Source organism: Nycticebus coucang, chromosome 11, assembly GCF_027406575.1.
Source record: "Nycticebus coucang isolate mNycCou1 chromosome 11, mNycCou1.pri, whole genome shotgun sequence".
Lineage (NCBI taxonomy): Eukaryota > Metazoa > Chordata > Mammalia > Primates > Lorisidae > Nycticebus > Nycticebus coucang.
This window is the reverse complement of record NC_069790.1, coordinates 12706530-12716202: the sequence shown is the minus strand read 5'-3', so window position 1 is coordinate 12716202 and position 9673 is coordinate 12706530. Positions and strand designations below refer to the sequence as shown.

The 9673-nt window shown below is 40.3% G+C and overlaps 1 pseudogene; it reads right to left on the bottom strand.

Moving 5' to 3' along the window:
• Window positions 1-2804: 2804 nt before the first annotated feature.
• Window positions 2805-3535, bottom strand: LOC128598175 (protein LSM12-like; annotated as a pseudogene).
• Window positions 3536-9673: the final 6138 nt, after the last annotated feature.

Below are 9673 nucleotides of genomic sequence, written 5' to 3'. Positions count from 1 at the left end.
CCTTCCTTAAAAAACTCTGAATCATACACACAAAAATATTACCGAAAATGGAAGAAAGAAAAAAAAACTCAATTCTGAAAAATTTTACGTTAAGATGTACTGCCATGAACTGGAAAAAGGAAGCAGAATTAAGAAGTCATGAAGAGAAAGTCATGTTCTAAAAAGACTACTGGTAAACAGCACGGGAACAGGCAAAATGGGGAGATAGCTCAGCACAGCTGTGACTGTTCTGAGCACAAAAATGAATGACAAGATCAAAAGTTATTCTTACAAAAAACAAAAAAAAAGTTATTCTTAGAAAAGAATATATATGGGTAAGAATAGTGATGCATTAGCAATAACCTGGGTCTAGCTATAAAACTACATTTCATATGTAATATCATATCATTAACAAATTATATAGTAATATATATTAACAAATGATATTATATTGCAATATATTATGAAATAAAATAACGTGGACTTTATAGGAAGGTAAGGAAGAAAATTTGAAAGTTTATAGAGTCTTCATCTTAAAAAAATACCACTTTGCTTCTATGACATTAGACAAACTTCGAATATAAAATACTTTTGAAATTTGAAGGCAAGTATATCAGCCTGAGTAAACAACTAGTTCCTTGAGTAAAATCACAGAGGCTTAGCACAGCACAGGCGTAAGCCCAGTTGGATGACTCCATCATCTGGGAGAAGTTCACTTCCAGCCAGACAGAGGAAGGCCGGGTATTCGTGATGAAGATTGTGCTATTTCACGACCAGGGCTAACATTCTCCTGGGTAGTCACAAAGTCACAGTTGGACACAAGTTGGGGAAGGTCCCTGGGTTTAGGGCTTGGGGAGATTAGAATTGGATATTGGTGAACAGTGGCTGTCTCCGTCACAATAATTAAATGCATACACGTTTACCTTCTGAACACTTGGGAGGATAAAGCTAAAGAAAATGTGATCCATATAGCCTAAGATAAAAAATAAAGAGAATGACATGCTCTCAATCGTGTAAAAATGCCCAGTGTGGACTGCTAGAGGGCTGGAGGCCAGGAAGAGGAACCCGTTTCTGGAAAGCCCAAACCAACATGCAGACAGATGAGGGAGGTCTTGGAGGTCTTCCTGGACCAGCAAGCAGCCAAATGGCCACTTGACTGCAAATGCATGAGTTAACACAGCATATAAGAAGCAGAAAAAGCATCCAGTTGATCCCAACCCAAGTTGACCACACATATGACTGTTAACAAATAAATGGTTATCCAATTCAACCACAAGTTTTGGGAAGGTTTATCACACAGCAATAGATACAACTAGTTGCAGAGAATAATGATTTCAAAGCCAGTTTCTAGAGACTCTTCTGTTGCCATCCACACTGAAAGAACAGGGGTCAGATTTACTCTCCTTTCTTTTCTTCTTCTTTTTTTTTGATGGTTAAAAAAAATTTGGGTTTTATTGTTTTTGCTAAACAATACTAAAAAAAAAATTTCATTTTGAAGGCAGGGCTTGAATTATTTAATTTTGATCCATTTATTTAATTAAAAAAAAAGGAAGGGGAAAGAGATCATGGCCAAAAAATTAGTAGTTAACCCCCACCCCACCCCCAAAGCTCTAGCCAGTCACATGAGCATCACCCATATCCCACTCAGTGCCTGATAATCAGATGGTGGCGTGCTCTGCCCCATGAGACCGCCTGAGGGCACAGGGGCAATGGATGCCAGTTTTAGCTCTCAGCAGGTTAGTCAAACCCGACAAAGTAGTGGGCTAAAGTCCAGAAATTCTTTCTAGGTTTCTGCCCAATGGCTGAGCAAATGCAAACTGTCATAAGCTTGTCAAATTAAAGGGAGGTGGAAGTGGGGCATAAGAGCAGGAAGATGGCAGAAGAGAAACTGTAGGGTGGCCAAGCTTCTTCCTGGGCTAGTGGATCTGGATATAGATTTAAAGAGAAGTCTGGGTAGATGGACTCCAAGTTTCCTATAAAAGAAAATCATCCCTCAAGGAGGAAGAGCTGAGATGTGCCATGCAAAGCAAGCTCTCCCTGCAGAAGAAGGGCAGCTGACTCTCTCATGTGGAGAGCATGGTAAGGAGATTCCTTCTAGTACCATGTAGTAAGACAAAAGGCAGAGGGTGAATCCTGAGGTTTGGGCCAAATGTGAGACTGATGCACACACAAAGACTAAAAGCCATCAGGAACCCTCAAAGCCAAATCACATCTGCATACACTGGCTCTACAAAGTGCTGCAGGAGATTCTTGCTGTGAACGGAGTTAAGCTAGTTGCCAGGCTATGGGTGGTGGGAAGGGCGATACATTTTTATTTTCAGAGGGATGAGGTGGGAAGAGCGGCCATGATCTAGTAAAAAGAGACCTGCGAGAAGCAGAAAATATTTAGAGAACATTTTAATATATATTTAAAGTTAAGAAAAATAAAACTAATTCAAGTCATGCCCTGTGCAAAAAAAAAAAAAAAAGAAAAAGAAAAAAAAGGAAAAGGAAAATAAAAGAAAAGAATTAAAGCAAGACCTCTGTCTTCTCTGGTCTCAACTTAAAAATCACAGTCAGCTTGTTACTTTTATTTTAGAAGAAAAGATGTAAAAGTTTCCTTCAATCACTCAGAAGACAAGTGTTGCCACTTATAAAAACAGAATGGCAGGAACAGACTAGGAAAGGAAAGTTGAAGTAAAAGGGCAGAGTGGGAAAGAAATTTTCAAAAATAAAATTAACAAGGTGACTGCTCCAGAAGGGGGGCTGTGAAAAGGACATGGTGGACCAAAGTCTGTTAGTCAAGTATGATTCAACTTTTAAATTATTCTCTTGTTCTTTTTTGTTGGGTATTTTGTTTGTTCAAGTCTAAGATTTGGAAATGCTGACCCTTTGTTAACAAGAGCCAACAGGACATATAGGATCCCTTCCCTCCCCCGGCCTGCCTCCGCTGAAGCCACCACCACCGCCTCCTTGGCTGGATGCTGGAAGAGTCCTCCATGTATATGGACTCAGGATGACAGGGCAGCCTCCTTCTGTGGTTGCTGGGCTTGTGAACGTTGCAGTATCTTTTGGCTTTCCACATCTCTAAAATGTTTTTCAACTATTTTGCGTACATGGCTCAGGTCACTCCTCTCTTTGCCTTTACAGTTTTCCAGTTGATATGGGGGTGTAATAACAACTTCTTCCATGACTACGATGTTTTTTTCTTGCCATTTACAGTCTTGTGAATGGTCTGGAAGAGCTGCTGGCCCTCTAAGGAGACACCAGCACTGATTGCATAGGCCTGGCTCAGCTTCTCCTCTTTCTCCTTCGGTGCTTTGCTGGCAAGCTTACTAACATTGAGTGAAGCTAGGGGAGGAGGGGTTTCTGTTCGATCGTTAATTATTTCCACTTCTGAAACATACTGTAAGTTTATAAGCAGGATGTCTGCGTGATTGGGCTTTCCACTGGAAGAGGGACATTTTAAAGCCAGCATTTTGGACTGGTAGTCGAAGGCTACCACCTCGCCCTGCAGCCGCTGCTCCTGGCACGTCCGGCTTCCAACGCTGACGTACTCACCCGGAGGAGCCGCCATCTTGGGAGAGCAGCCGCGGCCGGCGGCGGGGGCGGCAACAGCCGGCAAAAACCCAGATTTACTCTCCTTTCTTAACTATGTACAAAGTCTGAACAAATAGATGACACAGAGATTTTTAAACATTGGACAACAGGCAGCACAGGACAGTGATCCCCAAGAGGAGAGAAACAAATGAGATAAACTCAGTGATTGTCTCGGCTAATTACCCAGAGAGATATGCCGGGCTGCAGGATAGCCTGGGGCAGTCTCCCTGAGGTGAAGTGATGAACGGAGAGCGAGGCAGCCCACAGAGGCAGGAAGGGCACAAAGTTCCAGAGAGGACAGAACTGCGGAGAGAAGAGAGCTCTGGAGATCTGCAGAGGGTTCCCCTAAAATATTCATCTGAGTACTAAATCAGCATGTGTGTGTGAGGAAACTACCTGAGGCGGGTGAGAGAACTACCCCAAGAGTACTAGGAGGAATCCTCTCGGGAACTCACACAGGGCTGAGGATAATGGTATCTCACCATTCAGAACACAACTCTATTTCATATGTTCTAGAAGTCAGAAGAGAAAATGAGCACGCTGAGGAGAGACCCAGAGGGTACAGAAAAGGCCCAAATTAAGTTTCTGAAGATGAAAAATCAATGTCTGAGTTAAAAAATATATATGATGGGATTAGCAGCAAATTGGAGACTATAGAAGAAAAGATGATTACGTTTAAAATAATGCATCAGACACTGTATAAAAGAGAAAAATAATTAGAAAAATAAATGGGTGTATCAGTGCTCTATGGTACAACTTCAAGCCAACTAATTTACATGGAACTGAAGTCCCGGAGAGGACTGGAGATTGGTACAACTTCAAGCCAACTAATTTACATGGAACTGAAGTCCCGGAGAGGACTGGAGATTGACATTTGAAGAAACAGTGGCTTAAATGTTTCCATGTTTGATGAGCCTGAGGAAGGAGAAATAAATCTCATACTTTTTTTTTTTTTTTTTTTGTAGAGACAGAGTCTCACTGTACCCCCCTCGGTAGAGTGCCGTGGCATCACACAGCTCACAGCAACCTCCAACTCCTGGGCTTACCCGAGTAGCTGGGACTACAGGCGCCCGCCACAACACCCGCCTATTTTTTTTTGTTGTTGGCCGGGGCTGGGTCCGAACCTGCCACCCTCGGCATATGGGGCAGGCGCCCTACTCACTGAGCCACAGGCGCAGCAGGCAGCTGCAGAACTACTCCTCCAAAGATACGAACAAACTTTACACTGAGCTCAAATAACCTTGGAAAAAACCATGTAACAAATACCAGCACCCTGGTTTCTTGAGAAATATAATCATTAACTCTTCATACTCTTTGTTGTAACTGTAACTATGCAACTGATACTGAGCTGAAGAAGAAAGTTAAAAAGAGTTAGGAAAGAACTGTTCCTCGGAACTCAGCATTTTATGCCTTGAGGCACCTGAGTTCTCCCTGGCAATTAAAGGTTCCTTCCTCTATAATGTTGGTGTAAGTGTCTGTTAGTTTTAATTCGCAGTTTTCCTGCAACAAGACCACACACCCACAGATCCAAAAAGCTCAATGACACAACCACAAGAAACACCCAGAAAACGTCACCAAAGAACATCCTATAATCAAATGCTCAAAACAGCAAAACAACAACAAAAAAACTTTGAAAGCAACCAGAGGTAAAAAGGGGGGAATGCCATGTGTTAAAGAAATAACATCTATCCCAGATATTGAAGAGGAGTGGATATGGGAGGGTAGACTTGAAATGAGATTTACTTTGACTTGAATAATTAAGGAAGCCCTGTGGTGAGCACACAGGAATTCATCATACTTTCCTCTCTACACCTATGTACATTGGAAATTCTCTGCAATACAACATTAAAAGACAAATAACTGTAGGCTGTGTATGGTGTAATTCCACTTCCAGTAAAACAAAGATCCAAACAAAGCAGGAACGTTTACGTGCATCTGTATGAACAGGGACAGAAGGGCAGCTCACAGCACGCTGCTGGCGATGGCTGCCAAGGAGCAGCTGTGTCATTTCACCTGTATGCTGTACTGTTTGACTTATTGTATAATATTCATGTATTATTGTTATCATTTATAATACATACAAATTAAGAAAATGATGCCCTCATCATTTAGATGGATGACTTAAATGCCTTAGGGCTTAAGGAGAGGATATCAGTGTGTGACAACGTCTGGGAATTTAGAGAATTGCAGCAAACAGGAATGACTCAGGTCTATTAAAAAGAAACCCACTTCATGTATTTTCAATCTCTGGACAGATGCTCTCTCAATATACCCGTCATAGGTAACTTAATAGCATAACAGCCCTACCGAACTAGAAAGGGCCTCTTACACACACTCTGGACAGAACCCATTTGCAATCCTCGTGCTCAGGAACTAGAAATCATTTCTTGATGGAATCTCACAGATTTTTAACATATCTCATTTAGTCACTGACATTTTCTAAGGCATTAACTCCAGGAGTGACATAAACCTAAACAGATAAATAATAATGGAAAAATTGGGGAAGATGGTCGAAGAACTTCTGCCCTCAAATATACCAGACCAGGCTATTCTATTAGTCATGTAGACCAATCCCTTCAGGAATAAATGATGCTTCTGTTCACATGAATTGCCTGAGGGCTTTGATAAAATGGGAAATCTTCCCAATATATTGGTATAGTTCTGAAACCCCTGACAGAGTTAGGACAGAAAAACATAAACAAAAACATAATACTACTAGCCACCATGAAATATAAATAGAGAAAGTCTGAACAAGTTAAACTGATACCATATTAAAAGAATAATGCACCCTGGCTATGTGGAATTGTCTTTCCAGATATTCAGCGTAAGGGATTCTAATAGTATACATCTTTTCACTTCAGTAAGTTAAAGGAGACAACCCATTCACTAATTTCAATTTAAGGCAGGTGGCCCCCTTTGCGATCGTATGGAGGTGACTGTCAAGTGCCAGAACCTAGTCTTACATCTGGGGAATTCAGTGCCTGTGAGTACACATTGGTGTGAAACAGAAGACGAAAGTAGAAAATACCTGTTCTTGCAGCTTCTCATGAATCCAAGGCAGGAATCCATGTCCTCGGATTGGCTAATCATATTGACACCAAATTTGAATAAAAGTTAAACAGGTAAGCAAAGAAGTCGGGACAGTGGCAGCATCCAATCTGGGCTCTGGAATGGCAGGGCAGCTCTTGGCAGCAGAAGAATCAGGGTCAGCTGGGATTCAGAAGTGATCTCACTGCACTGGGCACAGGGAATGACCTGGCTGCCATCCCACCTGGTGTCTCTCCTTCCTGAGGACTTTGCCAGCCTGATGCTCCATCCTCCCTGGGAATGCACTGGGCTATCCAAGGTCCAGTCTATAAATTTCCTTTCTGATTAGATCAGCCAGTCAGTATTTTGCATGGAATCAAGATCCTTGAGTCACAGACGCTGAAAAGGACTTGATAAAAGTAATCACCCATTCCTAACTTAAAAATATAAGGATGAAAGTAAACTTTCTTTTTCTTTTTTTACTATTTTTAAAATTTATTAAATCATAACTGTGTGCATTAATGTGATCATGAGGCACTGTACACTGGTTTTATATACCATTTGACACATTTTCATCACACTGGCTAACATAGCCTTCCCGGCATTTTCTTAGTTATTGTGTTAAGACATTTATATTCTACATTTACTAAGTTTCACATGTACCCTTGTAAGATGCACCATAGCTGTAATCCCACCAATCACCTTCCTTCCACCCACCCTCCACCCTCCCTCCCCAACTCTCCCCCTTTCCCATATTCTTGGGTTATAGCTTTCATATGAAATTAGTTTCATAATGGGGCTGAGTACATTGGATACTTTACTAAGAAGAATATGTTCCAGCTCCATCCATGTAAACATGAAAGAGGTAAAGTCTCCATCTTTCTTTAAGGCTGCATAATATTCCATGGTGTACATATACCACAATTTATTAATCCATTCATGGATCGATGGGCATTTGGGCTTTTTCCATGACTTAGCAATTATGAATTGGGCTGCAATAAACATTCTGGTACTAGTATCTTTGTTATAATGTGATTTTTGGTCTTCTGGGTATATGCCTAGTAGAGGAATTATAGGATTGAATGGCAGATCTGTTTTTAGATCTCTAAGTGTTCTCCAGGCGTCTTTCCAAAAGGAACATTTTAGTTTGCATTCCCACCAGCAGTGTAGAAGTGTTCCCTTTTCTCCACATCCACACCAACATCTCTGGTCTTGGGATTTTGTGATATGGGCTAATCTTACTGGAGTTAGATGATATCTCAAAGTAGTTTTGATTTGCATTTCTCTCATGATTAAGGATGATGAGCATTTTTTTCATATGTCTGTAGGCTGTGCACCTGTCTTCTTCAGAGAAGTTTCTCTTCAAGTCCCTGGCCCAGCCTGAGATGGGATCACTTGTTCTTTTCTTGCTTATATGTTTGAGTTCTCTGTACATTCTGGTTATTAAACCTTTGTTGAAGACATAACCTGCAAATATCTTCTCCCATTCTGAGGGCTGTATGCTTGCTTTACTTACTGTTTTCTTCGCTATGCAGAAGCTTTTTAGTTTCATCAGGTCCCAGTAGTGTATTTTTGAAGCTGCTTCAATTGCCTGGGTGGTCCTCCTCATAAAATATTCGCCCAGACCAATTTCTTCAAGAGTTTTCCCTGTACTTTCTTCTAGTATTTTTATAGTTTCATGTCTTAAGTTTAAATCTTTAATCCAGTGAGAGTCTATCTTAGTTAATGGTGAAAGGTCCAGTTTCAGTCTTCTACAGGTTGCCAGCCAGTTCACCCAGCACCATTTGTTAAATAGAGAATCTTTTCCCCACTGAATGTTTTTAATTGGCTTGTCAAAGATCAAATAACAGTAAGTAGCTGGGTTCATCTCTTGGTTCTCTATTCTGTTCCAGACATCTACCTCTCTGTTTTTGTGCCAGTACCATGCTGTTTTGATCACTATCGATTTGTAGTACAGTCTCAGGTCTGGTAGTGTGATTCCTCCTGCTTTGTTTTTATTTCTGAGTAATTTCTTGGATATTTGAGTTTTTTTCTGATTCCATATAAAACTAAGTATTATTTTTTCAAGATCTTTAAAGTATGACAGTGGAGCTTTAATATGGATTGCATTAAAGTTGTATATTGCTTTGGGTAGTATGGACATTTTAACAATGTTGATTCTTCCCAGCCATGAGCATGGTATGTTTTTCCATTTGTTAACATTTTTTAGCTATTTCTTTTCTTAGAGTTTCATAGTTCTCTTTATAGAGATCTTTCATGTCCTTTGTTAGATAAACTTCCAAATATTTCATCTTCTTTGGCACTACTGTGAATGGAGTAGAGTCCTTGACTGTTTTTTCAACTTAACTATTGTTGGTATAGATAAAGGCTACTGATTTATGAATGTTGATTTTATAACCTGAGATGCTGCTGTTTTCCTTGATCACTTCTAAGAGTTTTGTAGTAGAATCACTGGTGTTTTCCAGATATATAATCATATCATCTGCGAAGAGCAAAAGTTTGATCTCTTCTGACCCTGTATGGATACCCTTGATCACCTTTTCTTCCCTAATTGTGATGGCTAAAACTTCCATTACAATGTTAAAGAGCAGTGGAGACAATGGGCAACCTTGCCTGGTTCCCGATCTGAGTGGAAATGATTCCAGTTTAACTCCATTCAATATGATATTGGCTGTGGGTTTGCTGTAGATGGCCTCTATTAGTTTAAGAAATGTTCCTTGTATACCAATTTTCTTAAGTGCTCTGGTCAGGAAGGGATGCTGGATATTATCAAAAGCTTTTTCTGCATCTACTGAGAAAATCATATGGTCTTTGTTTTTTAATTTGTTTATGTGCTGAATTATATTTATAGATTTATGTATAATGAACCAGGCTTGAGACCCTGGGATAAAACCAGCTTGGTCATGATGTATAATTTGTTTGATGTGTTGCTGGATTCTGTTTGTTAGGATCTTGTTGAACATTTTTGCATCTATATTATTAGTGATATTGGTTTATAATTTTCTTTTCTTGTTGGGTCTTTTCCTGGTTTGGGGATCAGGGTAATGTTTGCTTCATAGAATGTGTGGGGTAGTATTCCTTCTTTTTC